Consider the following 22,935-nt stretch of genomic DNA (forward strand, 5'->3'; position numbering starts at 1 on the left):
GGACTAAGTGTGTAAATGTAGGAGGGGACGATGTTGAAAAATAAATGTGCTAGGTTTTCTAAAATTGACTCCTTCTACCTTAGGCCACAAACTTATCAATCACCCCTTGTATTTCAAATCAGGATGTACAATTTGCTGGAGGGAACACAACACGCCAATGCAACTAAGAGGACTGTAAGTTACAGAGAAGAGATGTTCTGAATAATTGAGGGTGTATTTAACTATAACATTAAGGTTTAGAAGAGTAATTGCTCTCTTATTCAAAAAGAACTAGTTTATACGGGACTGAAGGTTGAAATAATTGGTCAGGGAACACATGGAGACCATGGTAAAAAATAGAAAACCTGAGGATGTGACTGAAATTAGATCTTCCTTCAGTGTGGTAGGATGTTAGTTAGGTTTCCATCAGACCTTCACACTAAATTGTCATTACTTTCTCATCTGCTGAAAGAGCATGAGTTGTGGTGGTTGGAGAAGGAATGACAGAAGGCTCATATCATCTGTTAGAGAAGTCTTAACAGTAAATCCTTTCTGATGCACCATGAAACACTCACGTGTTAAACCTTTGTGAGGTGTTAAACCATGTGAGAGAGGGAGAGGAAGTGTTTCATTAGGAGTCTGAGGAAATTTGGTAAGTCACCAACAAGACTCACAAATTTCTACAGATGTACTGTGGTGGAGAGCATTCTAACTGGTTGCATCACCATCTGGTGTGGGATAGGGGTTAGCAACGGCACAGGATCAAAAGAAGCTGCAGTAAGTTGTGAACTCAGTCTGCTCCAGCATGAGCACTAGCCTCCACAGCTTGAAAGAGTGACGACTCAAAAAGCTGGCATCCATCATTAAGGACCCTCATCACCCAGGACATACACTCTCTTCATTGCTATCATCGGGAAGAAGATACAGGAGCCTGAAGGCACACAATCAATGATTCAGGAACAGCTTCTTCCCTTCTCTATCGGATTCCTGAATGGACATTGAACCCATGAACACTATCTCAATACTTTTTTGGCACTATTAATTTAACTATTTTATATGTAACCAGGTGACCGCTGAATATTATCTTTTACTGTTAAAATTGCACTTATGTATTCACCCTGCATAGAATGGTCGTGCCATGTTTCTTATCGGCCTAGTAGCATGAGCGAGGAGAATTCTCTTTGAGGTCTAGCCTGTGTGTGTATGGAAGGTAAGCACGCGTGTGCCAAAATGAGTATTCATATTAGTTAAGATGAAATGTATTTATTTATATTTTTGATGTTGTGTATGAGGTACTGGGTTGGTGGGATTCTAATGTCATTCGTATTGTTTATTAATATTGCCACTACCATATTGGTTTTATATAGATTGTTTTATTTATTTTCATACTGCATTATAACTAGTTGCTGCACAAGTGTGTGGACCAAAATTAAGCTGAGATTGTAACAGCGGGAACTGTTTTTTTCTAAAACTCATTTTGTTGTTTTTACTTTGATACTCGCTTTCTGCATTAAAGCATCTAAAACAGAAAAAGGAATTAAAGACCCAAAAAAGTATTTGTTGTTCTGTGTGTGTACTTTTTCTAGGCTACAAGATTTAATACCAGGACTGGGGTAACTCCAAGCCAATTTAGAGGGTTTTTGATTTTTGTATGCAGTACAATATACAATGCATAATATAGTAGTAGTGAAGATCAGCTTAGCTGTTCCTGTGGGATGGAAGGGGAGCCTAATGGCATGTGGAAACTGTGGTAGAGTTATGTGTCCAGGTTGAGACATCAGAGACTGATGCCAAGATGTAGAACTGTGATGGTGATCCAGAGTAACTGCCAGCAAAATCATCGTTTCTCTGCAGGAGACATCAGCAAACCCTTTCCAGACTTATTTTAGAGATTTTAAGGATTTGAGTTTCCACAATGTTACATTCAGAGAATGAACAAACTAAACTTGATTTGAATGAACAAATTTGTAAGTTACATTGTAGGCATCAGGAAGCCATGGCAACTATAGATAAATTAAGCAAAAGGTCCTATGTATATGTTCCAAGGGAAAAACACATTGCTCCATTTATTGGTGATGTTGAGAGAGATGGGAGATCTGTTGATGACTTTATTGAAGAATGTCAAGCTGCCTTTGACTTGTTCAAAGAGAAACTGACCAGTTCACCCATTCTCAGCTTTGCTGATTTCACACAACCTTTCATAGTGCAGACTGGAACAAGCAGTCATGGACTGGGACCTGCTTTATAACAGCAACTGGGAGATTCAAAGAGGGTTATTGCATATGCAAGCCGATGACTGAGAAATACTGAAAAGAGCTATAGGAATTAGAGTAGCATGAAATTAGAGCTGCATGCTCTTAAGTGGAGCTACAGCACAGGAGTTTCATGGTTACTTAGTGGGTTCCAAATTCACTGTAATTAATGATAATAATCTATTATCCCATGTGAAAATGGCCAAGTTGGGAGCAACTGAGCAGAGATGGATATGACAGGTATCAGAGTTTGACTTTGAAGTTCGCTATAGTGTAGGTCAGACCAATACCATAGTTAATGTCCTCTCTAGGCAGCCATTTGCAGGGGATCCTGAGTCTTTTTCGAGGATGCTGAGCTTGATGGGTCTGTGGCAATCAGTAATTTGATCAATCATGGCATTGCTCTTGACCTGGCACTGGATACCACAGATCTTAAAAGCTGTAGGGTTAAGCAAATTTAAGCTCTTAAAGCGGGTACTAGCAATATAAGTGGTCTGATGCAAGGAAACAACCCTACCCTCCTGGGTTATTCTAATAGAGACTTGCACACTTTTCAGCAGCAAGACCTTGTGTTAGGTGTCTTCAGAAACTTGAAAGAAAGCCAAATGGCAAGGAACTTAAAGATCTGCCTAAATCTGCTTTGTCTCTGTTAAAGCACTGAGTCAGGATCAGGGAGTGTAAGGGGTTATTGTATCATGTAATTGAGGATGAGAAGTAAGGGGAGTGTTATCAGTTTCTGCTACCTACTAGCTTGAGGAGTAAAGTGTTAGGGTATGCACAGACTCTACGGGCCATCAAGACATAGAGCATACTCTGCACTTGTTGTAAAGCAGATATTTTTGGGTAGGCATACATGAGGATGTGACACAGTGGATCAGAAACTGTCTGCATTGTGTGTTAACTAAGATGCCACACCCTACTTCTGCCCCCCACTCCCATGAAATCATTTCTTGTTTCCAGGCCACTCCAAGTTGCTGCTGTAGATTTCACTGTTGCTTGAGCCAGCAACTGATAGGTCTCAGAATGTCTTAGTAGTCATAGACGGTTTTACAAAATTCACCCGAGCACTCCCAATTCAGGATCAAAAGGTGGATACCACAACAAAGGTACTCTTGAAGGAATGGTTTATGAAGTATGGTGTTCCTGAAAGGTTGCATTCTGATCAGGGCCGTAACTTTGAAAGTGAGGTCATAGCTGAGCTCTACAAACTGTACAGCGTAAAGAAAAGCCGTTCTACATCCCATTATCCTACTGGCAATGCTCAGTGTGAGCGTTTCAAATGAACGATGCATGATTTGTTGCATACATTGCCTCTGGAAGAGAAATGCAGGTGGCCAGAGCATCTGCCTGAGTTAGTGTATGTGTATAATGTGATGCCTCACGCAACCACCGGATATTCCCCTTATTACCTACTGTTTGGTGTTGATCCCTACTTGCCCGTGGATGCTCTACTGGGACAAGAACAGTCCGTGGACAGGAAATATGACTGGTTCGCCATACACCAGAAACTACTGAGTGATGCTCATGCCAGAGCAAAAGAATACTCTAAGCAGAAGACTGCAGAACACATTGCCTTATGGATAAAATTCATTGCCCTAAGATTGATGTAAATATAATGGGTCACCTCAGGAACAGACCACTAGGTCTTAATAAGATCCAGGATACTTGGAAATCAACAGTCTCTCAGGTGGTAGAGATACTAGGCAACACATACACAGTGGAACATTTCGAGGGAGGGCCTATCAAGTGGGTGAACATGGTAGACATTAGGCCCTACGTGAACCTTCATATCCCAGCTTCTCAAAGGGCTTTGCAAACTCCTGTAATTGAGACTAGCCCTCCCCAGGACATGAATCAGATTCTGAGTACTCAAAGAATGGCATGATACTGGTAAAGCGTGCGTTAGAACCAGGTGTACAAAATCTCGTCCCTAGACTTGTCAGCATATCTTCTGGAGCTGGAGAAAACATTTGGAACTGAGACTAGAGAGCTAGTGACTCTTGATGTAGGGTCAGATGTTGGTAGTTCTCCTGTTGCAATACCACACAGGAGTAAAAGAGTAAATGCTGGACAGCATTCTAACCTACATCATGAACCAAAGTCAGTCCAAGATGTGGCCTCCATAAGTCCTGCAGCAGTGTCACAGATTCTGGCTAGTGAAAGTTCCGTTCTCTTCAGGGAATCAGTTAAAGAGGTTAAAAATACCTTTGCAGAGAATGAGTAATCAATGATGCTTACCTGTATGCAGGGGAGAATGTAACCAGATGACCATTGAATATTATAATTTTATTGTTAAAAGTGCACTTGTGTACTCTCACTGGTAAGGTTAAAATTGCTGCCAGTACCTTTAAGAGAAAATGGTGCCATCATTATGCACGTGCAGAGTAGAAAGAAGAGTTACAATGTTCCAGAAAGATAACATCGAATTCTGGGAACTGCTTTTCCCAGGTATGGTTTTCGCTAGTAAGGTATTGGCGCTGAATAGAGTGGTGTGCGAAGTTACTTATCGGCCTCGTAGCATGAGCAAGGAGAATTAATTTCAGGCTCTAGCCTATACATATTTGGAAGTTACGTACCTGTGTGCCAAAGTGAATATCCATCTTAGTTAAGATGGGATGTCTTTATTTATATTTTTGATGTTGTGTATAAAGTTCAGGGTTAGTGGGATTCTAATGCAGTTTGTATTTTTTTTTTAGAATTGCCTCTACTGTATTGGTTTTGTATATTTTGTTTTATTTGTTTTCATACTATATTTGTAATGAGTTGCTACACAAGCGTGTGGACCAAAATTAAGCTGAGATTGTAACAGCAGGGACTATGCTTTTTTTCTCAAACTCATTTTGTTGTTTTTATTTTGTTATTATTTTTCTGCATTAAAACATCCAAAACAGATAAAAGAATTAAAGACCCCAAAAAAGCATTTGCCGTTCTGAGTATGTATTTTCTCCAGGCTACAGTTTTTGTTATTATATATTGCACAGTACTGCTGTTGTGAAAAAAAAACAAATTTCACGATATATGCTGTTGACATTAAACCTGATTCTGAGTCTTAGTCTGATCTCATATGCTCAGTTTGAAAAGGAGACATCGGCAATAATATATGAATTTGCAAATTCACCAGTACTTGTTTGACAAACCGTTCACTTTTGAGAACCAACTGCAAGCCTCTGTGGCCCTTTCTGAGCCCAAGTCCACAATTCCCACAATAACAGTGGCAATAATCAAACCGTTAGCCACCCTCCTTTCCTGATCTTAATAAAATAATGAATAGTGAGCATCTAAAAGGAAGGCTAAAACAGGTATGTTTTCCAGACTGCCTTATGAAGGCATTTTACAATGCAATATAATCTCAGAGGGGATGTTGAAGATTTTTTTTGTGGAGATAAGTTGATGCAGAATGGTTATGTATGAAAGCAAATGCATGAGTTTGCTTAGAGTGGCTGGATAAATTCAGACATGTGCTTGGAGGAGATTATAAAGTCTTTTCATCATAGACATTATGATCCCTCCGTAGATAAGCGCTCCTTCAAATAATGCCATAGAGCAGTAGAGAAATGATAACCAAGGCATTATGAAATGGCAGTAATGAAGGAACTTCACTCAAAGCATTTGAGCATTAGTGACACCGATGGAGTAGCTCATGGTTTTGTATATTGGCCTGTTATTAATTAAGAACTGGTCAGTCTGTGAACACCCATTGAGAGCACCTTTTCAAATGTCAAAGTGAATTACAAAGCCATTCTCAGGTGTCATCATAAGGTAACATGTCCACATAAGCTACTGCAAAACTGGTGCAGGCAGCTTCCTGGCATTGGTGGACAGCCATCCCCCCCCCAAAAAAAAGAGGAAATATCTATTAGATTATGTATGACCATTGAAGCCACTGAATTTAGATCTTAAGGAATATATTCCATTGGATAGCGTTCCACAATATCGGTTGTCTTAGATTCAAGGAAATGGATTTAAATATTGCTTCACTCATCTGTATTTGTCAACATGAAATGGAGGAGATGAGAGTCTGAAGAGTTCAGGAAGTTCTAAAGTAGTAAGTCATACAAAACTGATCAGGTACATATGCATGAATCATACACTTCTGAGCTTCAGATCATTGTTGTTTTTCACATCGGAGATGTATAGTAGCGAATGAACCCATTTAAAACTGATCGCAATCAAGAGAAAATCTGCAGATGCTGGAAACCTGAGCAGCACGCACAAAATGCTGGAGGAGCTCAGCAGGCTAGGTAGCATCTATTTAAAAAAGTGCAGTCGACGTTTCGTGCTGAAACTCTTCAGCAGGACTATTTGAGTCTGACTCAGCCTACCAGGAAGAAAGATAGAAGAAAGATAAAGGTAGTTCAAATAAAAAAACATCATAAAGAGGGGCTCAGAGTATGCAGTTAGATTCAAGTGTCAAGACCATCAAAAAGTAAAATCAAAGAGAAATATCAAAGAGATTGAAGAGATATGAGAATCAGAATCAGAATCAGAAATCAGGTTTATTATGTTACGTACCCCGTAACTGGGTTGCCAAACCAACAGAAATGCAACGCTTGTTGGAGTCTGGATTACTAGGAACTAATAAAGTTTTATTAAAGACATAAATAATACAGTACTCTAATTGTAAGGATACCAATGTAACAGGTTAGCAATGATAATACACACATATACACAGAACTAGGGTAATAGGAATCAACCAAGCTCTATCGCAGTCTAGGGGTAAAATGATCAGTCTTAAGTGAAGCAGGGTTCAGTTCAGTTTAGTGCAGTTCGCAGTAATTGCTGTTGTTGTACCGTTGGAGAGAGAGAGAGAGAGAGAGAGAGAGAGAGATGTAATTTGGTTCAGGCAGACCTTTGATGTCTTCGCAGTTGGTTTCAGGCAGACCCTTTTATGTCTTCTAATCCCCGCTGTGATCACCGACTGTGATCCCTCCGTTCCAGATACGATCGTTCTTCCATGGTGAACCCAGCACCCAGGCAAGGGCGGACACCCACCCCAGGTTCCCACCGATCGTACCTTTACACCCTGTGAGCTTCTGGTCAGTTCCCGCGAACCAGACCTCCAAACTCCCACCATTTGTGGGGGTACACTGCTCTTTCCAGGGTCTCGTGGTCTCGTGGTGTGTCGCGTGCCTTAACAAACCTGCTCTTTTTATCCCCCTGCTGGGGTATCACCTGTCTATCAAACTTCAAACAGTTCAGGTTCAAAGTAATCAGTCTGTCAATATTCTGAATTGTGTTTCTTTTCCGTTAATCCCTCTTTTCTCTCTTATTAGCATTTTGAATGTTTCTCCATTGTTTTTCTTATCTCTCTCATTAGCATCAAACGCCCGATAGCTTTTCTTGGCGTCACAATTATCACCGGCATGTGTCATGAAATTTGTTAACTTAGCAGCAGCAGTTCAATACAATACATAATATAGAAGAAGAAGAAAATAAATAAACAAACAAACAAATAAATAATCAATTACAGTTTACGTATATTGAATAGATCAGAAATTGTGCAAAACATGGAAACAATATATATTAAAAAATTGAGGTAGTGTTCACTGGTTCAACGTCCATTTAGGAATCGGATAGCAGAGGGGAAGAAGCTGTTCCTGAATCATTGAGTGTGTGCTTTCAGGCTTCTGTACCTCCTAGCTGATGGTAACAGTGAGAAAAGGGCATGCCCTGGGTGCTGGGGGTCCTTAATAATGGACGCTACTTTTCTGAGACATCGCACCTTGAGGATGTCCTGGGTACTTTGTAGGGTCCAAGATGGAGCCAACTAAATTTGCAACCCTCTGCAGCTTCTTTCAGTCCTGTGCAGTAGCCACTCCCCACATACCAGACAGTGATGCAGCCTGTCAGAATGCTCTCCACAGTACATCTATAGAAGTTTTTGAATGCATTTGTTGACATACCAAATCTCTTCAAAGTCCTAATGAAGTATAGTCGCTGTCTTGCCTTCTTTATAACTGCATTGATATGTTAGGACCAGGTTAGATCCTCAGAGATCTGGACATCCAGGAACTTGAAACTGCTCACTCTCTCCACTTCTGATCCCTCTATGTGGATTGGTATGTGTTTTTTCGCCCTACCCCTCCTTAAGTTCACAATCAGCTCTTTGGTTTTATCAATATTGAGTGCAAGTTTGTTGCTGTGACACCACTCCACTAGTTGGCATATCTTGCTTCTGTATCATCTGTATCATCTCATCTCCATCTGAGATTCTACCAACAATAGTTGATTCATCAGCAAATTTCTAGATGGCATTTGAGCTTTGTTTAGCCACACAGTCAAGGGTATAGAGAGAGTAGAGCAGTGGGCTAAGCACACATCCCTGAGGTGCACCAGTGTTGATCGTCAGCGAGGAGGAGATATTATCACCAATCCGCACAGATTGTGGTCTTTCGGTTGGGATGTCAAGGATCCAATTGCAGAGGGAGGTACAGAGTTCCAGGTTCTTAGGATTGTGGGAATGTTGGTGTTAAATGCTGAGCTATAGTTGATGAACAGCATCCTGATATAGGTGTTTATGTTGTCCAGGTGTTCTAAAGTTGTGTGAAGAGCCATTGAGATTGTATCTGCCATTGACCTATTGTGACGATAGGCAAATTGCAGTGGGACCAGGTCCTTGCTGAGGCAGAAGTTCAGTCTAATCATGACCAACCTCTCAAAGCATTTCATCATTGTAGCTGTGAGTGCTACCTGGTGATAGTCATTAAGGCAGCTCAGATTATTCATCTTAGGCACTGGTATAATTGTTGCCCTTTTGAAGCAAGTGGGAACTTCTGCCCATAGCAGTGAGAGTTTGAAAATGTCCTTGAATACATATACCAGTTAGTTGGCACAGGTTTTCATAGCCTTACCAAGTACTCCATCGGGACATTCTGCCTTGCGAGGATTCACCCTCTTTAAAGACAGCCTTACTTCTAACAATTATTTCATAAAATAAGGTAAGAAATTCAGAATGTGCATGTTGACTGCTTAAATACAAAATAGTGAAGAAGATAAGGAGTTTGAATAAACCGTTGAAGTGAGTCTTTCAGTTGTTGAAAAGGTGACATGGAATATGAGTGAAAAGAGCTAAAAACTGGTAGCTTCAATTAATTCAAAGGTGGGTGCAAATGTGCACAGGAAACAGTGGAACAGGTATAAAGATTGAAGAGGATTGAAGATGCAGAGAATCAGTTAAAGTCGTAAATTTGTTAATATTATTAAATCTGTTTCACTTTTTGTGTTGTTTTAAAAGGTGGAGGAGAAGGGAGTGCAGTGTCCAGAATATTGTCACTGCATAGATTATTTAATCATCTGCATATCATTGTGAAAATGTATGCAATATAAGAACAATATTAGGTAAACTGGACATTCCTTGGAGTTCTCCTAATTTTTCATGAGTACTTCTTCAGAACTGAAAAATATGGTCACCATTTTAGGCTGAAGTTTTGAAAAGGGGTTTTTAACCTGAACGATTAATTCTTTTCCCTTTACACAGATGCTGCCTGACCTGCTGAATGTTTCCAGAATTTTCTGCTGTTATTTCAGATTACCAGCATCTACATTTCTTTTGATTTTCAATTGCATGTTTGCACGTTCTAAGTTTTCTTTTCTGCATCCAAGATTTGGGAAATAGCAACCTATATTAAGCCAGACAGTCGAGGTAAGTAGGCAGTTCTTAGAGTCATTGAACACTCCGCACAGAAACCCTTTGACTCATCTAGCTCCTGCTGAACTCTTAATCGGCCTATTTCCATCAACCGGCACCCAGACCGTAGCCTTCTCTACCCCTGTTACCCATGTGCCTATCCAAATTTCTCTTAAATGTTGAAATCAAACTGGAGTCCACCACTTCTGCTGGCTGCTTGTTCCACACTCCCACCACCTTCTGAGCAAAGTTGTTCTCCCTCACGTTCCCCTTAAACAATTCACCTTTCACCCTTAATCTATGACCACTCGTTCTACTCTCATGCAACCTCAGTGGAAAAAGCCTGCTTGTGTTTACCCTTTACAATTATGTAAATCTATCAAATCTCCCCTCTGTCTCTTACACTGTATTGTAACCTATTCAACCTTTCCCCATACCTCAGGTCCTCAAGTCCTGGCAAAATCCTTGTAATTTTTCTTTGCACTCTTTCAATCTTATTGATCGTTCCTGTAGGTAGGTGAGCAGAACTGCACACAATACTCCAAATTAGGCCTCACCAACATTTTATATAACTTCAACATAACATCCCATCTCCTGAACTCAATTCTTTACTTTATGAAGGCCAATCTGCCAAAAGTTCTCTTTATGACCCTACCTACTTGTGACATTACTTTCAAGGAATTATGTATCTGTAATCTCAGATCCTTCTGTTCTATTGCAATTCTCAGTGCCCTACTTCTCACAATACAAGTCCTAATCTGGTTTGTCCTCCTAAAGTGTAACACCTTGCATTCGCCTGCATCAAATTCCATCTGCCATTTTTCACCCCATTTTTCCAGCTAGTCCAGATGCTGATGCAAGTTTTGGTCACCTTCCCCAATGTCTACTACACCTCCAGTCTTGGTGTCATCTGAAAATTTGCTGATCCAGTTTACAACATTATTATCCAGATCATTGATAAAGATGACCAACAGAAATGGACCCAGCACTGATCCCTGTAGCACACTACTAGTCACAGAGAGGCAACCATCTGTACACTCTCCGGCTTCTCCTGTGAAGCCAATGTCTAATCCAATTTACTACTTCATCCTGAATGCAAAGCGACTGAACTTCCTTGACCATCTCTCATGCTGGACCTTGTTAAAGGCTTTGCTTCTTATCTGCCACATGCTTTTGACAAAAGCAAAAATATTTAATGGAAATTGCCCCATATATTTTCTGGAAGTTTTGGCATTTAACAATGGAGATTAAGTTATTGAATTTTAAAACTGACATTGGCAAGTGATACCTCTTGTGATTGATTCCTCTGGCAAAATAAGGTAAACAAGAAACATGCCATCTTCTCTCCAATGCAAGTGCACAGTGAGGAAACTCAAATACCTGCAGCTCACTGATTATATTCACTCCAGCTTGTTATAAATGAAAACTTCATTACCAGTGTTACCTTCTTCTTCTAAGGCATTTGGTGGGGATTGAGCATAACTTACTATAATTGGTTTTATGTTTCTGAGATGCTTAACAAGGCCAATGTGATAACTGATAAGTCTTTCATTGATGGGTCAGAAAGCAGATAAGCTGTTTCAAGGTAATGTGCTTCTTCCACTGCTTACACAGGGTTCTTTGTCCTCTTGATGTGTGGCTCTGAGGTTTTCACTTTTCCAGTGATTATTCTCCAAGTGGTACTGCCATAGATCAAAAGTTCTCAGTAGGATGTTACATTTGAACCTTCTTAAGTCTTTTACTCTGTTCTTTTAGAAATCTCTTCCCATGATGGAGGATGAATCAGAATGCCTATTTCTAATGTGGCGGGATCCTGAATTATCCCTTATGAACTGTGCTTTTAAAAAGAGAGAACGAGCTGTACAGCACAAACACCTTGTTATTAAGAGAGAGAGAGGCATTTGTTTGGAATTTCTGCAAGGACACTGCCAGCTTCTGAGTTCCTACAGAGAGAGAAGGGAGGAGCTACTTGATGGACAGCTGGTGTTCAGCACAACAGTATCTAAACCAGCGTAATTGTTTGTTTCACAGGACACGCAGATGCACTAAGGTGTGGTGAAGTTACCACTATCCTGTTCAGGTGCCCATGAGTGTGGGACTGAGGATAGATTCTGAGGGATCAATCTGTGATTGTTAGTACGTGAAAGAGCGACCCTGTGGAGTCTACTAGCGTGTCTAAACTTTGCATGGGTTGGTAGACCATCACCTGAAGACGGTACTCTTAAGTTGGTCAAGTTTGGCTAAAGTGGAAGTTTCAGAGGACAACGGGAAGAATCGACGGCATCGGCTTACTCGAACAACCACAACACCTCTCTCTCTCTGTCACTACTCAACTCAATACCACGAACTGATCTGAACTTTACTTATCACCATAAGACTGTATCCATCTACCCCTAGGCTTGAAGAAGCTTGGTTTTTATTTCCACACTTTTATATATAAGTGTTGCTAATCTGTTTGATATATCTGAATATATCTTTAGCGGGAGGAGAAGATGGCAGCGTGCCAGGCGTGCGCAGCTCTCCGGTGAAAAATGATGTCGTATCTGTCAAATAGGGGCAGTGGACAATTCTGATTTGATGGAGAATGAACGTGAAATCACAGAGGAACATCTGGAAAAATTTCTGAAATGCCCGTCCGCTGTTGTCGTTACTGTGTGGTCGGGAATCTTTTGGAGAGTAGGCCTCAAAATCCCCGGCCTTGCCTGCTTTTGGTGACCAAGAAAGAGGTCGAATCGCTCGGACAGAGATGGCGCTCAGTACTCGGTGTCGGAAGGCTGATCAGAGCTCAAAGTTTTCGGATGACTCAGAGTCGGATTGTGGTCGGCACGGCAGGGAGAGGTTTTCTTCCCTCTCCCGACTGCGTGAGATGTGGGACATTTGACAAACTTTGAACTTTACTGTGCTCACGGACATTCTTCATCAAGTTATGGTATTGTGCACTGTTGTAACTATATGTATAATTATGTGGTTTTGTCAGTTTTTTCAGTCTTGGTTTGTCCTGTGTTTTTTGATATCACACCGGAGGAAATAATGTATCATTTTTTAATGCATGCATTACTAAATGACAATAAAAGGGGACTACATGTCTTCATAATCTAAACATTTTTATTACTGTATTGCGTAGTTACTAATAAACGAGTATTAGTTAATAGCAATACCAAACTCCAAGGTGTTTTCCATTTCTGCTGGTTCTTTAACCCGGCACAGGGTACGTGACACTAAACTATAGCGTCATGCATGCAGGTGATGTGATCTGCCCAATATAGTTAATTGGGTGCAGATAAATCACCAAAGCTGGGGATATTGGCCTGAGAAAGACACTGATTTTAGTTTGTTTATTGTTCCAGTGAATTTGAAGAAGTTTGCAGAGACAGTGATGATTAGAGACGCCTACTGTTGGTAGTCCAGTACTCAAAAGTGTCCAAGTCAAGAAGAATTACTGCCACTATGTAGATTGTGAGCATTTTTCTAGGACTGAGATCTTGAGCTTCAGTTACTTCTTCCACAAGAAATGTTCTAGCGCATTGAAAAAGGTGAAGAAATGCATCATCAATTTCTGACCTTGCCAAGAGGTGGGTCTCAAATTCTATGAAATGATTTATGTTCTCTAATATCTTGCTGAGAATTTTTTATTGTTGAATGGCAGTAAGACATAGTAAGGGTAGGTTAGAAGAGTCCTATCCTCTCATATGATCTTATTATTACTGCCCGGTATGCTGCTGGTGTTTAGGGCAGCAATGAAGGTCCTCCAACATAGCTCTCCTGATCAATGAGGCACACAAGCCTCCAGGTTGTGGTCTGCTTGGAGGATCCTCCCATATGAACAAGTCAATTGTGTCTTTTGACTTGGCCTTCAAATACTTTACTTTATACTTCGTTGTCACCAAACAATTGATACTAGGGCGTACAATCATCACAGCGATATTTGATTCTGTGCTTCGTGCTCCCTGGAGTACAAATAGTAAATATTTAAAAATTTAAATTATAAATCATAAATGGAAAATAGAAAAGGGAAAGTAAGGTAGTGCAAAAAAAAACGAGAGGCAGGTTCGGATATTTGGAGGTTACGGCCCAGATCCGGGTCAGGATCCGTTCAGCAGTCTTATCACAGTTGGAAAGAAGATGTTCCCAAATCTGGCAATATGAGTCTTCAAGCTCCTAAGCCTTCTCCTGGAGGGAAGAGGGACGAAAAGTGTGTTGGCTGGGTGGTTTGTGTCCTTGATGATCCTGGCAGCACCGCTCCGACAGCATGCGGTGTGAAGTGAGTCCAAGGACGGAAGATTGATTTGTGTGATGTGCTGGGCCGTATTCATGATCTTCTGCAGTTTCTTCCGGTCTTGGACAGGACAACTTCCATACTGGGTTGTGATGCACCCTGGAAGAATGCTTTCTATGGTGCATCTATAAAAATTAGTGAGGGTTTTAGGAGACAGCCAAGTTTCTTTAGCTTTCTCAGGAAGTAAAGGCGCTGGTGGAAAGTAAAGTATGGAGAAACTCAAGGACCTCTGCACACTGTAACTTAATTATTGAAGTTCAATTGACCTTGGTTTTGGATATAGTTATCACAGGTTGAATAGTTCTGAGAACTAGCTCCATTTCCAAAGGAAATTCACTGGTGGGCAGGTGATTAACAATTGGTTGATTGTTGTCACATGTGCTGAGTTACAGTGAAATAAAGTAATGCCTGTCATCCATACAGATCATTTCACAACAAAAGTACATTGAGGTAGTACAAGGGAAAAGCAAAAGCAGATAACAGAACATAGTGTTACAGTTACAGAGAGAGTGCAGTGCAAGTAGACAATAAGGTCCAAGGGCTATGACATGGTAGATTGTGAGGTCAAGAGTTCATCTTTATCGTACAGGATGATTCTTCATAGTTCTATAACTGTGGGATGGAAACTGTCCTTGAGCCTGATGGTGCATGTTTTCAAGTGTTTGTGCCTTGTGCCAGGTCTGAGGGGAGAGAAGGAAGACTGAGATGTAATATTGTGACATTACTGGGATGTTACCACAATGTCAATGAGACCATTTGTATTTCAAGTTCAACAGTCCTTATAGGGAAGTTGATGACACCTCTGATTTAAAGAGACAGTAATAAACTGCTGGCCAGTTCAACTTTCAACCAGGTTTGGTGCATTAAGCACTCAGTTCTATTTCTGCCATCTTTTTTTTATTCTGACAGAGCTTTCTATAATCTATAGAGTTAGCCTAAGGATGGACAGTTTTCCTAAGAGAAGCAGCTAAATCACCTACTTTCCTGAATGTCAGAGAAAAACTGTGCACAACTTCTTGGCACATGATTTGCTGTGAATCCAATCTGAATCACTCTTTAACGTAATTCTATCTCTTTTGCAGAACAGGAATTTTGAAGTTACCTTGAATCTGAGTGATTCAGTAGAATGTGCTATTGAGGACCTGTTGTAGGATCCTCTTAATGTTTATTTCCATTGATTTCAGTCCCACAATCACACTGGCTGCTTTTATCCAAAATCGAAGATATTCTGACTGATATCTGAATGCCAGGGTTTGTTTTGCAAATAATCCAATCAATTTTATTTAAGCATTGAAAAATGCATTGTTGAGTTTTCCAAAGCACAGAGGAACCAGCGCTAACCATTCAATATGCTGCTCAGCAGTACTTTGCAGCATGAAAGCAGAGAAACAGAAAAAGCGCAAGTGTCCAAAATCGCAGTATGTTCTTCCAGATGAACTACAGTCATTGAGTCAGAGTACAGTAACAAGTTCATCAGCCTGCCATGTTTCAACAGAAGGGCCTCTTTCAGTACTGCAAGACTCTATTCTAGTGGATCTAATACTGATCTAAACTATGTTGTCCATGATTAGCCAGTGCTCAAACACGGCCTGCATTGTGGCACAACTAGTAGAACTACTGCCTCTCAGCTTCAGCGACCCAGGTTCAACCAAGACCTATAGTGCTATCTGTGTGGCATCTGCCAGTTCTTTTTGTAAATGTATGTTTCTCCAGTTTCCTCTATAATACACAATTGTGAAATCTGGTCTGGGTGGAGGGGAGCAGCTGATGGGAATATGGAGGGGATAGGTTCCAGGGATTAAAAAAAAGTACTGGGGAAGGCAAATGGAACTTTTGATGAGCTGGTGCAGGCTTGGAGGGCTGAAAAGGGCTCTTTCCAAAGTTGTGAGGAAGTATGAAACAATATGATGTTTGCTCATCAGGGAGAGTGAAGGACTGATTAGAGTCTCAACGTGGTGATGAGATGGCGTGCTTACAGGATCAGCATTTCTGGAGTAGATAGCTGGTTGGATTGGCAATTGAGCGATTGAATCCAGGGCAGAGGATATTAGCAGGATGGGACCTGGAGTTGGAGACTAGGGCCGTTGGGGACTTGGATGTTTGGAGATCAGGTGATCAGGGAGTTTGGGCTGAGAGAATAGGATGGTTAGGATTGAGATTGTGAGTGGTCACTATTGGCAATGGAGGGGTATAGTGAAGAGTGGGAATGATGGCAGATAACTAAGCACCAATAGTCCAATACAAGCAATGCTCAATATTCCTCCAATTTGCACCACTAACCCTATTATAAAGTGTGGCACGTGGCCAAGTGGTTAGGGCGTTGGGCTCACGATCTGAAGGTCATGGGTTCGAGTCTCGGCCAAGGCAGCATGTTGTATCTTTGAGCAAGGCACTTAGCCACACACTGCTCCAGTCCACCCAGCTGAAAATGGATACCGGCAAATGCTGGGGGTTAACCTCGTGATAGACTGGCATCCTATCCGGAGGGGTGGGGGTTGGGGGGGGGTAGTCTGGTACTCTCAATCATTTCATGCCACAGAAACCAGCATAAGTACTGGCCTGATGGGCCACAAGGCTCAGGACAGACTTTAACTTAAAATAAAAACCATTATAAATGACATCACAAACATGAGAAAATCTGCAGATGCTGGAAATCCAAAGCAACACATACAAAATGCTGGACGAACTCGGCAGGTCAGGCAGCATCTACAGAAATGAATAAACTGTCAATGTTTCAGGCTGAGACACTTCTTCAGGACTTAAGATGAAGGGGAAAGATGCCAAAATAAAATGATGGGGGTAGTTGGATATAGGTCAGTTCCAGAAATCAGTGGAATGGGTAGAATGGGTAGAAAGCTGGCAGACAGGACTGAATAAAGGCAAATGTAAAGTGTCACACAAGTTGGAGGGAAGGGCAGAATTCCTAATAGCAGTGAAGTCCAGAGCTCCATGAAAGTAGCTGCACAAGCTAATAGGGTGATAAACAAGGTATATTGCATGCTTGACTTTATATTAGAGGTAGTGGGTTCACTACTTGGGAAGTTAGGTTGCAATTTTATAAACTCTGATTTGGGTGTAGCTGGAGTATTGCGTATGGTCACCTATTAAAGGAAGCATGTGGAGGCTTTGGAGAGGGCACAGAAGTGGTTTTTCAGGATACTATCTAGATTAGAGGGCATTTGCTATAAGGAGAGGTTGGTAAGATAGTTTTCTTTGGAGCAGCAGAGGTGAGAGGAGAGATAGAGTAGACAATTGGTGTCATTCTCCTTGGTTTATGTTTTCTAGAATTAGGTATTTTTGATATGCACTCTAATTTTTACACAGAGTGCTGGATGCCTAGAAGACACTGCACTGCCAGGAGTGATGATGGAGGAAGTTATGGTAGAGGTGTTTAAGAATTTCTTAGTTTGGCACATGAATGTGCAGACAACGAAGAGATCTGGACCATGAAAAGGCAGGAGGGTGTAGTTTAATTAAATTTCATTAGCTTTATTAGTTTGGTACAGAGCAAAATTTGGCCAAAGAGATTGTTCCTGTGTTGTACTTCTCGGGGTTCTTATGTTCTATAATAACATAACATTAGTTGTTTACAACAAAATATAACTCTTTTGGTTCAATATTAAAGTGTAATAGCCTAACTTGAGAGTGGGTCTGTTTTTTGAGGGCAACAATAGACTGTATACTTACCATTCTTGGACGACAGTGTTGTACAAAACATGAACTCAAGAGAATCATGAACTTTTGAGCAACTCCTTTGAAACTATTCACTCTTCCTTTACAGTAGTCGGTGCTCAGTCCGCTCTTTATTATTGGTCTGAATGGCCGAATTGATGACTTTGTGGTCACGTTTGCAGAAGATACAAAGATAGGTGGAGGGGTAGGTCATGTGACGGAAGCAGGGATTATGCCTTACTTGGACAGATTGGCAGAATCGATAATGAAGTGGCAGATGGTATATAGAGTAGGGAAATGCACTTTGGTAGGAAGAACAAAAGCAACAGACTACTTTCTAAATGGGCAGTGAATTCAGAAATCAGGAGTGCAAAGGGACTCAGGAGTCCTACTACAGGGTTTGTAAAGGTTAATTTGTGGTAGTAAGGAAAGCAAATGCAATGTTAGCATTCATTTTGAGAATGTAATGCTGAGGCTTTATAACACATTGATCAGACCATATTTGGAGTATAGTAAACAGTTTTAGACCCCATATCAATAAAAGGATGTGCTGACATTGGAGAGGGTCCAGGAGAGGTTTACAAGAATGATCCCAGGAATGAAAGGATTATGTATCAGGAACATTGATGGCCTGGGCCTGTACTTTCTGGAGCTTAGAAGAATGAGAGGAGATCTCATTGAAACCTATCGAATATTGAAAGGCCTAGTTAGACTGGATGTGGAGAGAATGTTTCCAGTAGTGGGATAGTCTAGGATCAGAATTGAAGGACTTCCCTTTAGAACAAAAATGAAGAGGAATTTATTTGGCCAGAGGGTGGTCAAACTGTGAAATTCATTGCCGCAGATGGCTGTGGAAGCCAAGTCAATTGGTATATTTAAAGTGGAGATAGATAGCTTTTGATTAGTAAGTGCATCAAAGGTTATGGAGAGAAAGTAAGGGAACTGGATTGAAGGGAAAATTGATCAGCCATGATTGAATGGTAAAGCAAACTTGATGGACTAAATAATCTAATTCTGCTTCTACATCTTACGGTCTTATCGTCTTACAACATGCTTTCTTGAGTCAAAAATGTTCTTCAGCTCGCTACTTGCCTGTGACTCGTCATATAGATATCTAAATTATCACAACTATTAGATTCTTTCCTAAATTAAACTTCAATATAATCAAGCAGTCTTACCATATGATTAAAACAAGATGCTGGAGATCTCTGTAATTCTGGCAGCATCTGTAGAGAAAGAAAGAGAGTTAAAGCTTCTGCCTCAATACCAATCACTTTTTTACTTCAGATTTCCAACACCTGCAGTTCAAGTCCTACTTTGGGAATAATGTTCTTCACATTTCTAAAATTCTGCTGTTAATCTTTAAATTTAAAATATAAATTAACACTCTCTTTTAATCAATATCATAAAATTGTTATGAGTAATTTGATTAATCAAAAACTATACCACAAATGTAAGCGTTCCATCTAAACATCTGCAAACTATCCAAATAACGTAATACATTCTGTGGAAAGTAAGTACTAGCTAGTTATTATCAATGAATTATGCTCTAAATCTCCAAGCTTTACAAACTATTAATGGCCAACATAACATTAAAAGCTTTTAAGTAATTCTTCATCTGATTCAATCTTTGGTTATTTTAATATGCGGTAGAACTCTTTAACCTTTTTAAACCATCAGCTTTATAACTCATTGGTTTACAATATTTGCTATTTCAAGAACTGTCAGGATATGGAGTTGTATAGCATAAAAACAGGCCCTTCCGTTTATCATGTCTGTAATGCCCATCTTTATTAATTCCATTTATCTACATAAATTATCAATTTCTCATGGATTACATGGTCAGTCTCTGGAGTATAAGATTAAATGAAGAAAAGTTTATGTAGATCAAGATATGTTACCTTATAAACTTAAGAAATAAATGCAAAAATAGGCCATTCACCCTATTTTGCCTTCTCCATCACTCAGACATCTTTTTCTTCAGTTCTACTTGCCTGCAGAAATTCTATATCCCATGATTCCCTTAATATCTCAAAGTTTTTTGATTTCAGGTTGAATCTACTCACCAACCAAGACTTTACAGTCCTTTAGGGTAATGACTGCTGAAAATTCTGCAGCGTCTGGATGAAAAAATTTCTTATCTCCATCCTAAGAGACTGTGACTCGAATGTTTCTTGTTACTACTCACTTCATCCAAGGAAAGAGCAACTCCATATATTCCCTGTCGAGCTCCATGGGGATGCTTTGCACCTTTTCCCCACCCTTTGCTATTTATGCACAGACTGAAATATTTTTTTAAAATATCACCAATTCCCATTAGTGGAAACAATGCCACTCATGCATATCAGTGGTAAGGTAACCATTTAAAGCCAAACTTGGTCCCCCTTTAAGAGCAGGTTGGGAACTCATTTCTAAATCTTTCACTAAGATTCTTATAAATATTAAATCATTAGTCCTCCTACAAAGGTACTGTTTATGCAGATCTGTACTTTATTGCTATTCATTTATTGGATAACATGCTTCTCATTGGTCATAACATGTCAGGAACAAATGAGGTTATGATTGCCAGAAGGGCATATTTGAGAGGAAAGAGAATTCTGTCTTTTTTAACTATAGAAAGCAACAAGTAAATGATGTATCGATCTCAGAGTGAGGCTTGCCATTCATTATTAAGAGACAAAATAGTAAATTAATATGTGCTAATCATCTTCCAAATTACATGCTTCATCTTTAAATACCCTTTTATGCCTTCCTATCAGCTTATAGTTAGGGAAAAGAAAGAACATGAAGCTGGAGACTCTGCATAATGTTAAATACATATTAAAAATACTGACATTTTGGTTAGTAACCTGGTTCCAGTAGTCATCCAACACCAGTTTGGTAACCATTAGCCTGGTATCCAGCTAAAAATTTTGCCTGTATGTTAAAGGAATAATTAAGCTAACAATTATTCTGAAGTTATGTTGTGCCCATTTAGTAATACATTTAGGTACTTTCTTCCTTGATTCAGTCTTTCAATCTTGATATGATTTTTGTAATCGACTGTTTACTCTTTTCCATAGATGCTGCCAGGCCTGCTGAATTCCTCCAGCATTTTGTGTGTGTCGTGTTTGTGCTGCTACTACACTGCAAAGTCTCTTCCTGGGATGTCTACCCTGAAGAAGCTTAAGTTTTCACTTTGATGGGAGTTCAGTGAAACCCTCTCTCACTGCTCCCCCTCTGTGATCTCTGCTGCCCTCTAATTCTTTGATCATATGCTCACCCAAACCTGCTTCCACAGTCATACTGATATATCCTGCTATATCCTTTTGCAAATCTTCTGAACTATGCTTAATGCCAATGGTGTCATCTGCATTATCAAATTATGATATTATTATGACAACTCTGATCCATAAACAATGAGTCGGTTTACATTTGCTAATCTTAACAAAAAAAATAAAAATGATTTAACTGCTGATTTAAATATGTTTCATCAGCTGCAGGTAGAAAACATTTCTTTGAGTTCTGTGTTATTTGTTAAAATCTCTGCTTGTATAGTATTTGCGGCAGTGTTTTGGTCTGAAGATATTGGGAGGATATATCGGTTTAGTAGGGTATGTAGCAGAGATTCCACAAGCTGGCATGGGATTAAGTTTTGACAAGGAGTTGTATTGGATTATTTCTGATCCAATAGCTCAATGTTCTGCATCTCACAGTTTCAGCAAATTGTTTTCTTTCTCCCTTCACTACCCTCATCTGTTTGCATCTCCAGGGGACAGATCGGCCATGCTAACTTAAAATCTTCATCCTCTCTCGTTATCTGCAACACTTCGGTTACCTGAAGAACACTGTGCACAGCCCAATGTTAAAAATCCCCTTTGTTCACTTCACTTTTATTATTCTCTGCAACTGAAAGCATACATATTTCGGAACTTTTCCGTTGTTCTGGTGAAAGGCCATTGACCTGAAATGGTAACTCTGTATCTCCCTCTGTTGATGCTGTCTGACTTGCCAAGTGTTTCCAGAATTTTCCTTTTTCTGTTATTTTGAATTCCTGTCATCTGCAGTACTTTTCCTCCCCCCAGTCTGTGTTATTTGGGCTGCAGGTCATGTCGAGGTGATTGAATTGAGGTGCATAAGGTGATTAATGAATTTGGTAGGATAGTTAAAAAGAAATTTTTCTTTTCCTATTGTGAGGAAGCCAGAAATCAGTAGTACTCCCTAAAATGATGTTAGGAAACATCCTCACAAAGGGCATTGAAGATCTTGACATTCTGTTCTAAAAATAATATTGAGCCCAAGTTGATCAAAAACTTCAAAGCTGATATTTAGCAAGTGATATTAGGAGAGGTCATAATGAAACTCACTCATTGTCTAGAAGCAGTGGTTGTGTCACTAACTTCATTATTCTCCACTAGTCCCTTGAGAGGGGAGTTGGGCAGCAAGACAAAGGAAAACTTTAGTGATGAGTGGACCTCAGGTATAGTGGTCCTAATGCTCCACCCTAAGAATGGCCTGAAAACTACTGAAAAGAGGCAAGGCTGAGTCAGAATTTTGTTCCTGTGAAAGACGATGAGCTTTTCTTTACAAATATGAGTTTTTATAAACAAACATGTGGATTAGGAGCAGGGATTGTCATGCGCCACTGTCAAGCCTGCTTTGCTGTTCAGTAGGACCATGGTTTATCTGGTTCTAACCCACAATTCTGAACTCCTGCTACTTCCAGTTATTTTTACCACTTTCAAATGAGTAATCTATGTATCTGGGCCTTTAAAAAAAGCCAAAAACTCTCCTTCTACTGCTCTATGACAAAGAGAGTTCCTAAGAATCATGACCCCCAAAGAGTAAATTATTTGGCATCATTTCTATCTCAAGTAGGTTCAAAGCTTCAAAGCACATTTATTATCAAAGATTGTATCAATTATACACCTTGAAGTTTGTCTGCTTACATGTAGCCACAAAGCAAGAAACTTGAATAACCTCATAAAAAACTACCAAAAACCACTGCACGGAGTAAAAGAGAGAGAAAAAAACAGACATCATACGAACAATAGAAGCAAGCCAACAGCATCCCGAACCAGACTGATTCCCAGATCGGCTCCTGGAGCTGCCAGAGTAGGCCCAAGCTAAGCCTTCGTCGCCAGGAGCCC

General features: G+C 40.1%; 1 long non-coding RNA gene across 1 annotated transcript in view; it reads right to left on the bottom strand.

Annotated features, from left to right (window-relative positions):
* Positions 1–22,935, bottom strand: part of LOC134355971 (uncharacterized) — a 107,538-nt gene that overhangs the window by 58,111 nt on the left and 26,492 nt on the right. Inside the window, exon 3 of the long non-coding RNA XR_010020237.1 lies at positions 18,985–19,032. This is a non-coding gene — a long non-coding RNA (uncharacterized LOC134355971). The remainder of the gene's footprint in view (positions 1–18,984; positions 19,033–22,935) is intronic.

The sequence above is a fragment of the Mobula hypostoma genome, chromosome 13 (assembly GCF_963921235.1).
Source record: "Mobula hypostoma chromosome 13, sMobHyp1.1, whole genome shotgun sequence".
In the NCBI taxonomy this organism is placed as follows: domain Eukaryota; kingdom Metazoa; phylum Chordata; class Chondrichthyes; order Myliobatiformes; family Myliobatidae; genus Mobula; species Mobula hypostoma.